Below are 16,130 nucleotides of genomic sequence, written 5' to 3' on the forward strand. Positions count from 1 at the left end.
GTCCATCAGAGATGTTTATGGTGTCTCCCCTCTGCTTTCAGTGTTCTGAAGCTTTATGGTAATGTGCCTCAGTGTGTGTCTTTTTTCATTCATTGGGCCTTAATGAGGCTTGTCACTGTGAAAACTAATGTTATTCAGTTCTGTAATATTCTCTGTTAATGTTTTTGGATAATTTTCTCTCCTTAGTTTTCTGTGTTCTTCCTGAATTCCTATTATTCAGACATTGGCCATCCTAGATTGACGCTCTGATTTTATTATGGTTTCTTCCCTCCTGTCATTTTATTTTACTTTCTGAAAGATCTCCTCAACTTTGTCTTTCAGTCATCCTATTGAATTTTTAAGTTTGTGCTCCCACATATTTAATTTCTAAGCGCTCCATTGAAATTGTTCTCTGCATTTTCTTTGTTAGAGCATCTTGTATTTCTTTTACAGATCTTCCCTTGTCTCTCTGAAGATATTTGTTTTAGTTTTTCTTTGAAGTTTTTCTCTGTTGCCTACGTCAGAAGCCCACTGAGACCCTCTGTTTTACTCCTTATTTTCCACATTAAAGGATTTTTCCGGGTGGTCCTTGCCTGTCTATTCATATTTAAAGAGAGACACTAAAGGCTGATGAAACACATGACGAGTATTTGTAAAAGCTGAAACTGGAAATTATCCAGATGCCCATCAATGGTAGAATGGATAAAACAGTATATTCTCACAATGGGACACTATGCACGTAAGAATGAACAATCCATACACATGTTTGTACAGGCAACTCTCACAAACATGATGTTCAACAAAAGCAGCCAGACATGAAACGGTACACACGCATGATTCCATTTACATAATGCATAAAAACAGGCAAAATGAATCTATGCTGCCAGAAGTCAAGAGAGTAGTCATCTTTGAAAAGGGGTGAGAGCTGGTAAGGGCAGTTGGGGCTTCTGGGATGCTGGTATATTCTATTTCTTGATGTGGGTACTGATGGAACAGGTGTGTTCAGTTAGTGAAAATTCATCCAGCTGGACACTTATGGTGAGTGCACATCACCATACATTGATTATATGTTACTACAGTTAAAAACATAAAAATGACCCGACTTTAGTCAAGATGGTAGTGTAGGTAAATATTGTGCTCACCTCCTTCCCAAGACCATATCAAATTAAAACTAAGTTACAGAACAACCATAATTGAGAACCACCTGAAGACTAGCTGAACAGAATGCCTATAACTAAGGATACAAAGACAAAGCCACACCGACACTTGTTGGAGGGGTAGAAACATGAAACAAGCAGGCCCCACACCCATGGTTAAGAAATGGGAGAAAAAATTTGGCAGCAGAGATCTCCCCTGAAGAGCAAGGGGTCGCAGCCCCACAGTAGGCTCCCCAGCCCAGGGTTCAAGGGCTGGGAAGAGAAATCCTTACAACTTCTGGCTGTGAAAAATAGTGGGAATTGTGGCTGAGTGGAACAGAGGGCTGCTGGAGACCTAGGCAACGCAGGTTTTAAAGAGACTGCACACAGAATCACTTTCTCATGAACTCACTCCCTCTGAGCTCAGTGCTAAGGCAGCAGCTAGGAAAGGAGCAGGCCAGAATTTCTTCTAGCAGCGTTTGCACACAAATGACCTGTTTTGGCTCATGCTGTGAACTTTTCTAAACTCTCAAAGGTTCACAAACGCTAAACAAAAACATTTGACCTCAGCATGCCCTGTACCTCTTGGTAAGTGGCACCAAGCCCAGCACTAATATCACCCAGACTTGGTTCACAGCTCAGTCCCCCCAGGTGCATCCAAGCCCAGAAAAAGTGGCAACTATCTGCAGATCAATTTGTAGCTCCCATTAATGTGCCAACAGCAATCAAGACTCAACTACCACAGGAGGGCACACACAACCCACACAAGGGACACACCTGGACACCCAACTCAGGTGACCAGGAAGACTGTGTCACTGGGCTCCACAGGACACCTACTACATAAGGCCACTCTGCCAAGACCAGGAGATGTAGCAACTCTACCTGATACATAGAAGCAAACAGAGGGAGGCAGCCAAAATGAGGAGACAAAGAAACATGTCCCAAATAAAAGAACAGGACAAAACTGCAGAAAAAGTCCTAAACAAAATGGAGACAAACAACCTACCAGATGCAGAGTTCAAAATGCTGGTTAAAGGATGCTCAATGAACTTAGGGGAAGAGTAGATGAACTCAGTGAGAACGTCAACAAAGTTATAGGAAACATAAAAATTGAGATAGAAAACACAAAAAGGAACCAGTCAGAAATGAATACAATAACTGAAATGAGGACTACAATAGAGGAAATCAACAGTAGATTAGATAAAGCAGAGGACTGAATCAACAATTTGGAAAACAGTGTAGCAGAAAACACCCAATCGGAACAGCAAAAAGAAAAAAGTTCCCAGGAAAAAAATGAGGGTAGTTTAAGGAGACTTTGGGACAACATCAAGCTTACCAGTATCTGCATCATAGGGGTACCAGAAGGAGAAGAGACAGAGCAAGGAATTGAAAACCTGCAAAAAACCACTATATTTGCAGAAATAGTGACAGAAAACTTCCCTAATCTGGCAAAGGAAATAGACATATAAGCCCAGGAAGCACAGAGAGTACCAAACAAGATGAACCTAAAGAGGCCCACAGCAAGACACGTCATAATTAAAATGCCAATGGTTAAAGTTAAAGAAAGAATCTTAAAAGCAGCAAGAGAAAAGCAGTTAGTTACCGACAAGAGAGCTTGCATTAGACTGTCAGCTGATTTCTCAACAGAAAATTTTGCAGGCCAGAGGGATTGGCATGAAATATTCAAAGTGATGAAAAGCAAGGGCCTATAATCAAGATTACTCTATCCAGCAAAGGTATAATTTAGAATGAAGGAAAGATAAAGAGCTTCCCAGCCCAGAAAACGCTAAAGGAGTTTATCAACATCAAACCAGTATTACAAGAAATGTTAAATGGACTTCTTTAAGTGGAAGAAAAAGAAGAAAAGATAAAAATATGAATAATAAAATGGCAATAATTACATACCTATCAATAACTAAATGTAAATGGAATAAATGCTTCAATCAATAGAATGGATAAGAAAACAAGACCCATACATATTCTACCTACAAGAGACCTACAGATCCAAAGACAAACACATACTTAAAGTAAAGGGATGCTTAAAGATATTTCCTGCAAATGGAAATGAAAAAAAAAAAAGTTGGGCTATCAATATTTATATTGGACAAAATAGACTTTAAAACGAAGGCTATAACAAGAGACAAAGAAGAACCTATCAATTCTACTTCTGGGTGTTTCTCTGAAGAAACCCAAAACACTAATTCAAAAAGGCATATGCACCCCTATGTTCATTGCAGCATTATTAACAATAGCCAAGATATGGATGCAACCTACGTGTCCATCAATAGATGGACGGATACAGAAGAAGTGGTACATATATGCAATGGAATATTACTCAGCCTTAAAAAAGAATGAAATCTTGCCATCTGCAATAACATGGATGGACCTAGAGGGCATCATGCTACGGAAATAAGTCAGACAAAGAAAGACAAATACCGTATGATTTCACTTATATGTGGAATCTAAAAAACAAAATAAATGAACAAATAAAAGAGAAACAAACTCAGAGATGCAGAGAATAGTTTGGTGATTGCCAGATGAGATGGGCTGAGGGATGAGTGAAAAAGGAAAAGGGATTAAGAGGTAAAATTTGCCAGTTACAAAAACCATCATGGGGATGTGAAGTACAACATTGGGACTATAGTCAATAATATTGCAATAACTATGTATGGTGTTATTTGCAAAAGTCTTATGGAGTGATCACTTCGTAAGTTATATGAATGTCTAATCACTATGTTGCATACCCAAAACTAATATAATATTGCATGTCAACTGTAATTGAAAAAAACATAAAAATGAAACTACGTGTGTTGGGTGCGGGACTTGTTGACAGGCAGTGTTCCTGGTGGTGACTCCAGAGGGCCAAGCTGTTCCTCTGGAGAGATGGCTTCCATTCCTCCTAAGGAGCCATTCCTTAAGTGCACTGGCATCTCATGACTGTGCAGAATTTCTCATGCTCCCCACTTTTTCAGTAAGGAGACTTACTTTTGCCCCAGGAGAGCTGATCTCCCTTAGCCTAGAGAGCCTGTGGTTCACCTTCTGCAGAGTAAATCTTCCACCTCTTTTGGGATGGGGAGAGAGACTTCCCTAGCTGCTCAGGTGTGGTAGAGCGGCAATGGGATCCAAGTGGCCAGATCCTCTTTCCAAGGCATCTGGTGTCTCCAATTCTGCAACCTTTCTAGAACTCTGTGCATGAGTTGGCTTGATTCTGCTTTGCTTCCCCACTTCTGGCATCCAAACAAATTTTATTTCCTTGCAATTTCTGTTTTGTCTTCCTGGGCTCCCTATTAGTAAGTGAGAGACAACCTGGACTAATTGTCTGAGACTTTTTCCTCTCATATTTTCTAGCTCCCTTTCCTTTTGCTCTACTTTGTAGTAGATTTTTCAACTTTATGTTCCAATCCTCGTGTAGATTTTTAAAAAACTATCATAGTTTACATTTTTAATTAAACTTTTTATTTTTGAGATAATTATACTTATATGCAGTTATAGTAAATAATAGAGATTCATGTACAATTTACCAAGTTTCCCCCAATGGTAACCTCTTGCAAAACTATAGCATAATCTCACAACCAAGATATCGATATCAATACAGCTCAGCTGCATAACATTCCTGTCATCACGGGGGTTCCTTTCCTTGTACTAGCCTTTTATAGCCACACCCACTTTTCTTTCTCCCCCACTTTATCCCTTATCCCTTGCAATCTCTAATATGTTCTCCATTTCCATAATTTTGTCATTTTAAAAGTAAATATGAATGGAATCATACAGTACGTAACCTTTGTGATTGGCTTTTTTCCATTCGGCATAATTCCCTGAAGAATCATCTGAGTTATGTGTATCAACAGCCTGTTCATTTATGGCAGAGGAGGATTCCATGGTATGAATGGACCACGTTTGTTTAACCATTCACCTGCTGAAGGACATCTGGGTCATTTCAGTTTTTGACTGTTATGACTAAAGCTACCATAATATTCATATACAGATTGTTGTTGGAATGTAAGTTTTCATTTCTTTGTGATAAAGGCACAAGACTACAATTGTTGGGTTGTATTACCATACATGTTTCATTTTTATAAAAAAACTGCCAAACTGTTTTCCAGAGAAGTTCTACCATTTTACATTCCTACCAGCAATGTATGAGCAATTCGATTTCTTTACATCCTCACCAGCATTTGGTTTTACCACTATTTTAAATTTTAGCCTTTTTTTAAACTTTTTTAAAACAATTTATTTTAAGTGTGTTTTCCCAGGACCCATTGGCTCCAAGTCAAGTAGGTGTTTCAATCTTGGTGTGCAGGGCGCAGGAGCAACCTTGTTGTTAAGAGCACTGCGCTCTAACCAACTGAGCCATTCTGATAGGTGTATAGTATATCTTCTTGTTTTAACTTGCATTCCCTAATGGCTAATGATGTTGAACATCTTTTTATACTTTTGTTTGCTATCTGTATATCTTCCTCAGTGAAGTGTTAGTTCTTTTGCCCATTTTTTAATTGTTGGATTGTTTGCTTTTTTTACTGCTAAGTTTTGGGAGTTCTTTATATATCCTTTGTCGGCTGAGTATGTGGTTCTTCCCAGTCTGTAGCTGGTTTTTTCATGCTGTTAATAGGATCTTTTGTGAGCAAAAGTTTTAAATTCAGATGAATTCCAATTTATTAGTTTTTCCTTTTATGGGTCATGCTTTTGGTACCAAGTCTAAGAACTCTTTGCCTAGCCCTAGATCCTCAGATTTTCTTCTGTTTTTTTTTTTTCCCCTAAAAAATTTATATTTAAATCCATGATCCATTTTGAGTTAATTTTTATATAACATGTAAGGTTGAGGTTCATTTTTTTGCAGCTGTGATTTAAAAAATTAATCATTTGACTTTCTTTTCAGAACAGTTCTATATTTACAAAAAAATGAGTCAATTGTATAGAAAGTTCCCATATAGTACCTCTCTCCCTCACATAATTTTTCCTATTATAAACATCTTGCATTAGTGTGGTATACTCGTTAAAATTAATAAACTAATATTACTACATTATTGTTAACTAAAGTCTATAGTTCACACTTAGTGTTGTGCAGTTCTGTGGGTTTTGACAATGCCTACTATCATGTATCCACCATTACAGTGTCATATGGAATGGTTTCAATGCCTTAAAAATGCCCTGTGCTTTAGCAACCACTGATCTCTTTACTGTCTCTTACTGTGTTTCCCCCAAAATAAGACCTAGCTGGACAATCATCTCTAATGCGTCTTTTGGAGCAGAAATTAATATAAGTCCCAGTATTATATTATATTATATTATATTATATTATATTATATTATATTATATTATATTATATTATATTATATTATATTATATTATATTAAGACCTGGCCTTATATTATAGTAAAATAAGACCAGGTCTTATATTAATTTTTGCTCCAAAAGATGCGTTAGAGCTGATTGTCCAGTTAGGTCTTATTTTCGGGGAAACACAGTGATTTTGCCTTTTCCAGAATGTCACAGAGTTGGGATCAAATGGTATGTAGCATTTTCATATTGGCATCTTTCGATTAGCAATATGCACTTAGGGTTTCTTTTTGTGTGTGGCTTGATACCACATTTCTTTTTTCTTTTCTTTTTTTAAACTTTTAAAAATCCAGTATATTCTAGGCCAGTATTTTATTTTTAATTAAAAAAATATTTCAATTAGAGTTGACATTCAATATTACATTAGTTTTAGATGTGCAGCATAGTGGTTAGACATTTATATAACTTATGAAATTATCTGGGGGAATCAATTTCTTTTTTATCACTGAGTAATAATCTATTGTATGGATGTTCCACATTTGTTTATCCGTGCACCTATTGACAGGTATCTTGAATGCTTCCAATTTTTGGCAGATATGAATAAAGCTAATATAAAAATTGAAGTAGTTTGGACATAAGTTTTCAATTCAGTTGAGTACATACCTGGCAGCATGATTGCTAGATAACCACCAGTCTTCAGAAAAGGGTGTATCATTTTATATCCTCACCAGCAATGAATGAGAGTGCCTGCTGTTTTGCATCCCCACCAGCATTTAGTATTATTGTTTTTAAACTGAGCGTACTGTTCTTGTTTTATGGGTGCAGCATTCCTCTTATCTCTATAAGAATACTAATTAGCATTTTTGGAAAGTTTCCTTCTGTTTCTTACCTTATCTTTGGTTTTTCAATGCTTATTTTCTATGCTTATTTTGTGCTCCATCTTTTGTGTTTGGGCTTTCTGCATAAGTCTGGTCAACCTCCTTTTCTATTCATAATCAAGAGCTAATTGGATGCTATGTATGTGCTCATGGGCTGGGCTTTTGGATTGGTGGGCCTATTTTTTATTTAATTGCAAGCAAGAGCAGCTGTTTTATTGGAGGACTGCCAAATAAATGTCTGGAGAAGAATTTTTTGGTTTTTCTACTTGGAGGAGGAGGAGGAATGGGCAGCCTCCTTCATGCTGGTGTTGTATGTGGGGTAGAGAAAGAGGGTTGGGGGAAGTGTTGACTATATCCAAACTTCCAAGAATTCACTCTGCATTTAACCCCAGTTCTCATCCTGTGTCCTCGCGTCTCTCTCATTTCTCCCATTCAATACATCAACAGAATAAGTCTGCAATATTGTGCTTGGGGGTGGGTTGGCATCTGCCAGGGTGTTGGGGGCATGGGAAAGGTAAGGGATTGGCTGTGATGCATGAAGACTTTTAATCTGTTCCGCTGTGTTCTCCTTGGCTCCTCATCCCTTTTGTCATTGGTGCTGTCAAGTCTCAAGCCTCTTGGGGCTTCTGCAGGGAAAATGGGCTCACTTCTTTTTTTTTTTTTTTTTTTTTTAACTTTCTTGTAAATTAGTTTTTTTTTTGTTTTTTTTTTTATTTAATTAGTTTCAGGTGCACAAGACAAAGCAAAACTTAGACATTCATCATCTATATCCCCCACACCGCGTGAAACCCCTCCCCCCATCCACCATCCCCCCGTACGTTCCCAAAACCTCTCACCTTCCCCTTATCCCCACCCCCCCACCCCTCTAGCAACCCTCTGTTTTTCCTCCATGTTTCCAAAACTGTTTCTGATTAGTTCATTCACTTATTCTTTTCTTTAGATTCCGCATATAAGTGAGATCATATGGTATTTGTCTTTCTCTTTCTGACTTATTTCACTTAACATAATGTTCTCTAGGTCCATCCATGTTGTTGCAAATGGTAAGATTTCTTTCTTCTTTATGGCTGCGTAATACTCCATTGTATAAATGTACCACAGTTTCTTAATCCAGTCATCTACTGATGGGCATTTCGGTTGTTTCCAGGTCTTGGCTATTGTATATAGTGCTGCAATAAACATAGGAGTGCATAAAGATTTTTGAATTGGAGTTTTGGATTTCTCCGGATAGATACCTAGGAGTGGGATTGCTGGATCATAAGGTAGTTCCATTTTCAGATTTTTGAGATATCTCCAAACTGTTTTCCATAGTGGCTGCACCAATCTGCATTCCCACCAACAGTGCACCAGCGTTCCCTTTTCTCCGCATCCACGCCAGCACTTGTTGTTTGTTGATTTATTGATGATAGCCATCCTGACTGGGGTGAGGTGGTATCTCATTGTGGTTTTTATTTGCATTTCTCTAATGGTTAGTGAGGTTGAACATTTCTTCATATGTCTGTTTGCCATCTGTGTGTCCTTTTTAGAAAAATGTCTCTTCATGTCCTCTGCCCATTTTTTAATTGGGTTGTTTTTTTTTTTGAAGTTGAGCTGAGTGAGTTTTTTTATAAATTTGTGATATTAACCCCTTATCAGATATATCATTGGCAAATATCTTTTCCCAATCAGTAGGATCCCTTTTTGTTTTATTGATGGTTTCCTTTGCTGTGAAAAAGCTTTTTAGTTTGATGTAATCCCACATGTTTATTTTTTCTCTTACTTCCCTCGCGCGAGGGGATATATCAGTAAAAATCTTACTCCGGGTAATGTCTGTGAAGTTTCTTCCTATATTTTCTTCTAGGAATTTTATGGTTTCAGATCTTACATTTAAATCTTTAAGCCATTTTGAATTTATTTTTGTATGTGGTGTAAGGAGGTGATCCAGCTTCATCTTTTTGCATGTGTCTGTCCAAGTTTCCCAGCACCATTTATTGAATAGACTGTCTTTACCCCACCGTACATTCTTGCTTCCATTGTCATAGATTAAGTGGCCATATAGGCATGGATTTATTTCTGGACTCTCTATTCTGTTCCATTGATCTATGGGTCTGTTTTTATGCCAGTACCATGCTGTTTTGATTACTGTAGCCTTGTAGTATAATTTGAAGTCAGGTATTGTTATACCTCCCACTTTGTTCTTATTTCTCAAGATTGTTGAAGATATCCGGGGTCTTTTGTTATCCCATATAAATTTTAGGATTATATGTTCTATTTCTGTGAAAAATGTCGTTGGTAGTTTGATAGGAATTGCGTTGAATATATATATTGCCTTAGGCAGTATGGACATTTTAACTATATTAATTCTTCCTATCCATGAACATGGTATGTGTATGCATCTAGGAAATTGTCCATTTCTTCCAGGTTGTCAAATTTGTTGGCATACAGTTGCTCATAGTAATTTCTTAGGATTTTTGTATCTCTGCGGTGTCTGTTGTCACTTCTCCTCTTTCATTACTGATTTTATTAATTTGGGTCCTCTCTCTCTTTTTTTAATGAGTCTGGCTAAAGGTTTGTCAATTTTGTTTATCTTCTCTAAGAACCAACTCTTGGATTCATTGATCTTTTGTATTGTTTTTCTGGTTTCTATTTCATTTATTTCCGCTCTGATCTTTATTATCTCCTTCCTTGTACTCCTTTGGGCTTATTTTGTTGTTCTTTTTCCAGATCCCTTAAGTGTGAAGATAAACTGTTGATTAGTGATGTTTCTTGTTTCTTTAGGTAGGCCTGCAGTGCTATGAACTTCCCTCTTAGGACTGCTTTCGCGGCATCCCATAGATTTTGGGTCGTTGTATTTTCATTTTCGTTTGTCTCGAGATATCTTTTGATTTCTTCCTTGATCTCCTGTTTGACCCATTCATTGTTTAGTAACATATTATTCAGCCTCCATGAATTTGTGTGTCTTCCAGTCTTTTTCCTGTAGTTCATTTCTAATTTCATAGCACTGTGGTCAGAGAAGACAATTGGTATGATTTCAATTTTCTTAAATTTATCCAGACTTGCTTTGTGGCCTAACATATGGTCTATCTTGGAGAATGTTCCATGTGCTTGAGAAGAACGTGTATTCTGCAGCATTGGGGTGGAATGCTCTGAAAATATCGGTTAAATCCAAGTGGTCCAATGTGTCATTTAAGGCTGTTGTTTCCGTATTGATTTTCTGTCTGGAAGACCTGTCCCTTGTTGTCAGAGGTGTGTTGAAGTCCCCTACTATGATAGTGTTACTGTTGATCTCCATCTTTATGTCAGTCAATATCTGTTTTATATATTTAGGTGCTCCTATGTTGGGTGCATAGATGTTTACTAGGGTTATATCCTCTTGTCGAATTGATCCCTTTATTATTATATAGTGTCCATCTTTGTCTTTTAATATTTTCTTCATTTTAAAGTCTATTTTGTCAGAGATAAGTATTGCAACTCCAGCTTTTTCTCATTTCCATTTGCATGGAATATCTTACTCCAACCCTTCACTTTTAGCCTGTGTGTGTCTTTTGATCTGAGGTGAGTCTCTTGTATACAGCATATACAAGGGTCTTGCTTTCTTATCCATTCAGCCACCCTATGTCTCTTGATTGGAGCATTTAAACCATTTACATTTAAAGTGATTATTGATAAGTACATAGTTATTGCCATTTTTAAATTTGTGGATAAATTGTTTTCGTCTTTCTTCTATTTACAGAAGTCCTTTTAGTATTTCTTGCAATGCTGGCTTGGTGGTAATGAATTCCTTTAGCTTATTCTTTTCTGGGAAGCTCTTTATCTGCCCGTCAATTTTAAATGATAGCCTTGCTGGATAAAGCAACCTAGGTTGTAGGCCTTTGTTTTCCATCACTTTGAGTATCTCCTGCCACTCCCTCCTGGCCTTCAATGTTTCTGCAGAAAAGTCATTTGATAGTCTTATGGGAGTTCCTTGTATGTAACCCTCTGTCTTTCTCTTGCTGCTTTTAGGATTCTCTCTTTGTCTTTAATCTTTGCCATTTTAGCTATAATGTGTCTTGGAGTGGACCTGTTTGGGTTTATCCTGGTTGGAACTCTCTGCACTTCCTGGACTTGTATGTTGGTTTCCTTCATCAGGTTAGGGAAATTTTCAGACATTATTACTTCAAATATGTTCTCAATCCCTTGTTTCTTCTCTTCACCTTCTGGTATTCCTATGATGCGCATGTTGTTGCGCTTGATGTTATCCATAGGTCTCTTAAACCATCTTCATTGTTTTTATTCTTTTTCTTTCTGTTGTTCTGTTTGGGTGATCTCTGCTAACTTGTCTTCTAAGTCGCTGATTCGATCCTCTGCTTCATCTAACCTGCTGTTAATTCCTTCAAGTGAGTTCTTTATTTCGGTAACTGTGTTCTTTAGTTCTAACTGGTTGTTCGTTATGATTTCTACATCCTTCTTGATGTCCTCTCTAAGTTCCTTAAACATTCTTATCATCAGTATTCTGAACTCTGTCTCTGACAGTTTGGTTACCTCTGCTTCATTTAGTTCCATTTCTGAAGGTTTCTTCTGTTCTTTTATTTGGGATATGTTTCTTTGTTTCCTCATTCTGGCTGACTCTCTGTGTTTGCTTCGATGTATTAGGTAGATGCCCTGGAGTTCTTAGTTCTTGCTGGATTAGTATATAATAAATGTCCTTTATATTTGACTTGCACTACTTCGTTCTTCTCCCCTGCGTGTGCTCTAAAAGTGACTCTTGTGTTGTGTATATTGTCCTGTTAAAGAAGATCCTTAATTGCTTTTTGCTTGTGAGTAGGTGGAGTTAACTCCTAGGCTGACTAGTTGTGAGACTTGGCTTTGCCCACGCAGGGTATTCTGCTGCGTGAGGATTGACCGCTTAGATGTGGTTTGCCCTTTGGCCTCTATGTGCCTGTAAAGAATCCCCTCTGAGTGTGTCACTTGTAGGTCAAACCCGGTAGTACTCTGGCTTGGTCTGGAGTTGGCCGCTGGGTATGTTGAATCTTGTGCCTCTTAAGCTGGGCACTGGTAGGGCAATTACAGAACAAAGCAAATCACCAAGCACAACAATAACAACAAGGAAAAAGTCAAATACATTCACATGTAAAAAAACAATCGACATCCCCCACTCGACACAGGCAAAGATGTCAGAAATATAAAGACAAATCAAAACAGAACAAAAAAAAAACAGCGCCAGTTGTGGCTTAAGCCCACCAAGTAATCTCCAGGTTGTTCTCTGCTATAGCACAAAGTCCCCACTCGACACAGGCAAAGATGTCAAAAATATAAAGACAAATCAAAACAGAACAAAACAAACAAACAAACAAAAAACAAACAAACAAACAAAAACCACAGCACCAGTTGTGGCTTAAGCCCACCAAGTAATCTCCAGGTTGTTCTCTGCTATAGCATAGAGTCCCCACTCGACACAGGCAAAGATGTCAAAAATATAAAGACAAATCAAAACAGAACAAAAACAAACAAACAAAAAACAAACAAACAAAAAACAAACAAACAAACAAACAAAAAACACAGCGCCAGTTGTGGCTTAAGCCCACCAAGTAATCTCCAGGTTGTTCTCTGCTGTAGCACAGAGTCCTCACTCAACACAGGCAAAGATGTCAAAAATATAAAGACAAATCAACCCAGAACAAAAAAACAAACATACACAAAACAAACAAACAAAATACTAACAAACAAACTACAAACACTGCGCCAGTTGTGGCTTAAGCCCACCAAGTAATCTCCAAGTTGTTCTCTGCTGTAGCCAAACAAAAAAGAAACAAACAAACAAACAAAAGAAGCAGCGCCAGTTGTGGCTTAAGCCCACCAAGTAATCTCCAAGTTGTTCTCTGCTGTAGCACAGAATCCCCACCCGACACAGGCAAAGATGTCAAAAATATAAAGACAAATCAACACAGAACAAAAAAAACCAAACAAACAAAAAACAAACAAACAAACAAAAAACACAGCGCCAGTTGTGGCTTAAGCCCACCAAGTAATCTCCAAGTTGTTCTCTGCTGTAGCACAGAATCCCCACTCGACACAGGCAAAGATGTCAAAAATATAAAGACAAATCAACACAGAACAAAAAACAAACAAACAAACAAAAACAAACAAACAAACAAAAAACACAGCGCCAGTTGTGGCTTAAGCCCACCAAGTAATATCCAAGTTGTTCTCTGCTGTAGCACAGAATCCCCACTCGACACAGGCAAAGATGTCAAAAATATAAAGACAAATCAAAACAGAAAAAAAAAAAAAAAAAAAGACAGCGCCAGTTGTGGCTTAAGCCCACCAAGTAATCCCCTGCGTATTGTGCAGGTAGAGCCGGTCACCTGATGCCCAGAGTGACTCTGAGGCTGCAGCTTTAGATGCGTGGGGCTGAGGGGTCTGGACAGTAGGTTTTACAAAGTCAGTGCAGTTTCTGCCCTTGCCGGCACATATGCACACCGAGAATAGCACCACCAGCCCTGTGTCCAGCTCTCCTGAGTCTTAGGGCACCTCTTCCCTGTGTGTGTGTGTGGCCGGCAGGGAATTCCTCAGCTGCTGAAAGCTGAGTGCTGTATCTGCCACTTACTGCTGATCCCTGGGAGTGCCTCCGCTGATGTAATTGCCCCGCCCTAGGCAGGCCAGAAAGGGTGGGGGCTGGGGATGGAAAGAGGGTCTTCTCTTTCCCAGCCCAGCTGTGTCACACCCCACCCACAGGCCAGAAACGGTGGTATCTGGGGTGGATGAGTCTTCTGTCTCCTAGTCCAGGGCAGACCACACTCTTCTCAGCCTCTTCCCTGGACCAAAGCCAGCGGCCAGTCTTCCCTTAGCCCAAACCCCAAGGCTCCTCTGTAATCTGACACTGCTCTTAGATCAGGAGCCAGTTTAAGTCTCTGGAAGGGTGGGGGTAGGATTGGAAGAGCGGGGGGAGGGGTCCAGGTATGGAGTTTAATAGCCTCAAATGCTAGATATCCTCCCTCTGCGGGGGGGAGAGGTCTGCTGTGGGACGCAAAGTAGAGTCCGCCACCTGGCTTTTGTGTTCTCTCTTTTGTCCTGGGAACCCCTGCGTCTCTGCAGCTGGGGATATGTTTGCCCCGCTCTAGGCTGGCTAGAAAGGGTGGGGGCTGGGGATGGAAGGAGGGGTCTTCTCTTTCCCAGTCCCGCTGTCTTAACACTCTTCCCGCAGGCCAGAAAAGGTGGTGGCTGGGGGCGGAAGATTCCCAGCTCCTAGCCTCCTCCCTGGGCCAGAGCCGCCCGCCTGTCCTCCCGGAGCCCGGGCTCCAAGGCGCCTCTGTAATCTGCCGCTGCTCCTTAGTGCAGGGGCTAGATCAAGTCTCTAGGAAGGCGGGGGTAGGGTCGGAAGAGCGGGGGAAGGTGCCCAGGCACGGAGTCTGTGTTCCTTGTCCGGCCCAAGGACCAACTAAGGTTATTAGCTGAAGTTAATGCTGGATATGCTGCCCCTGCAGCGGGAGAGGTCCGCTGTGGGACGCAGGGCTAAACGCCCACCTCGTGGCTTCCGGGCTCTCCTCCGTCCTGGGATAACCTGCGTATCTGTAGCCGTGGGTGTGGGCTGGAATTTCACAGGCACAGGTGCGGAGCAGATTTCCACAACCCAAGGGTGGGGGCCGAATTTCTACAGCCACAGGTGTGGACCGCGATTCCAACCCGCGTCCCCACCGCCGCCGCAGGTGCGGCGTGTCTCCGCTCCGCTCCCTTCCTTCTTTCCCTGCTCGTCCAATTTTTCCCCACCTGCAAGAAATCCCTGCGCGAGTCTCTTCGCTGTTCTGCGTGATGAGCAGAGAGTCCTTTGATGGGTTATAAGCTTCCCGTTTCTGATTAGATCCGACGGAGAACTCAAAAAGTGCGCCCCGCTGCCGCCATTCCTCTGGGCTCACTTCTTATCAGCATCTCTCTTGGCTTGCCCTCGAGATTGAGACTTTTCCAACCTGTTAAGTCAGGTGTCCTTTCTTATTTTCCAAAAGAGAAAATCTCTATCTACTGACATTCCCTCTTATGTTTCCTATGCATTTGTGGATTTAAGTTTTTAAAACATGTTTAATTCCTTCAGTATAACCTTGAGTTTTGAAAGCAGAAATCAATCCATCATCTTTAACCAAACTTTCTCAACTATTTTATAAATATAATAGTAGTAGATAGATAAATATTTTAAACATTACAGAAGTATGTGAAGTTAAAGAAAAAGTGACATTTTCTTACCATCTTGTGCCACATTTCCATTTCCCAGATGAAATGAGGAATTAACTGTTATGAATGTATCCTTTGAGATGTTTTCCTATGTGCATAGATAATTATAGAGTGAGAATACATACCTGTGTGAACACATTCCCACACACAAAAATGTGATCATATTACTTGGGCAGACATAGAGATGTACCCCTCAGATTCCCCTTCTAAAAAGGGCTCACTGCCCCACTGTGAGGAGTGTGGGTGGCTGACATTTGGCTGTGAGTTCTGTTGGGGTTCAGGTTCTAAGGCAAGATCATAGTTTTCTTGGAGCAGCTCCAGCAAGTTGTCAGGAAGATGGCAACCTGCTCATTTCTGCCCAACATGGCTCCTCCAATGACCATCTTTACTCTGGAACACCTGTTGGGTGGCAAGACTGTGGGGTCTGCATGGAGACTGAGGAATCCCCCACCCAATCCTTCTTTCTTGCTCTTCCTTTCCTAGGTGGTCCTCCCAAGAGACCGTTGCATTGTCCTGACACAGCATCTGCTACCTGTAGGATCCTACTGACATACTATCATTCAGAACAATGGGATAAATGTGTCTGAAGAGAGGCGGAGTGTTTTAAGGGGTATCAATGGCAATGTGTCTTTATTGTAATAATTTTTTTTAAAAAAATTTAAACATTCACTGTAGTTTTTGA

This window comes from Rhinolophus sinicus, linkage group LG09 (genome assembly GCF_036562045.2).
Source record: "Rhinolophus sinicus isolate RSC01 linkage group LG09, ASM3656204v1, whole genome shotgun sequence".
Classification (NCBI taxonomy): domain Eukaryota; kingdom Metazoa; phylum Chordata; class Mammalia; order Chiroptera; family Rhinolophidae; genus Rhinolophus; species Rhinolophus sinicus.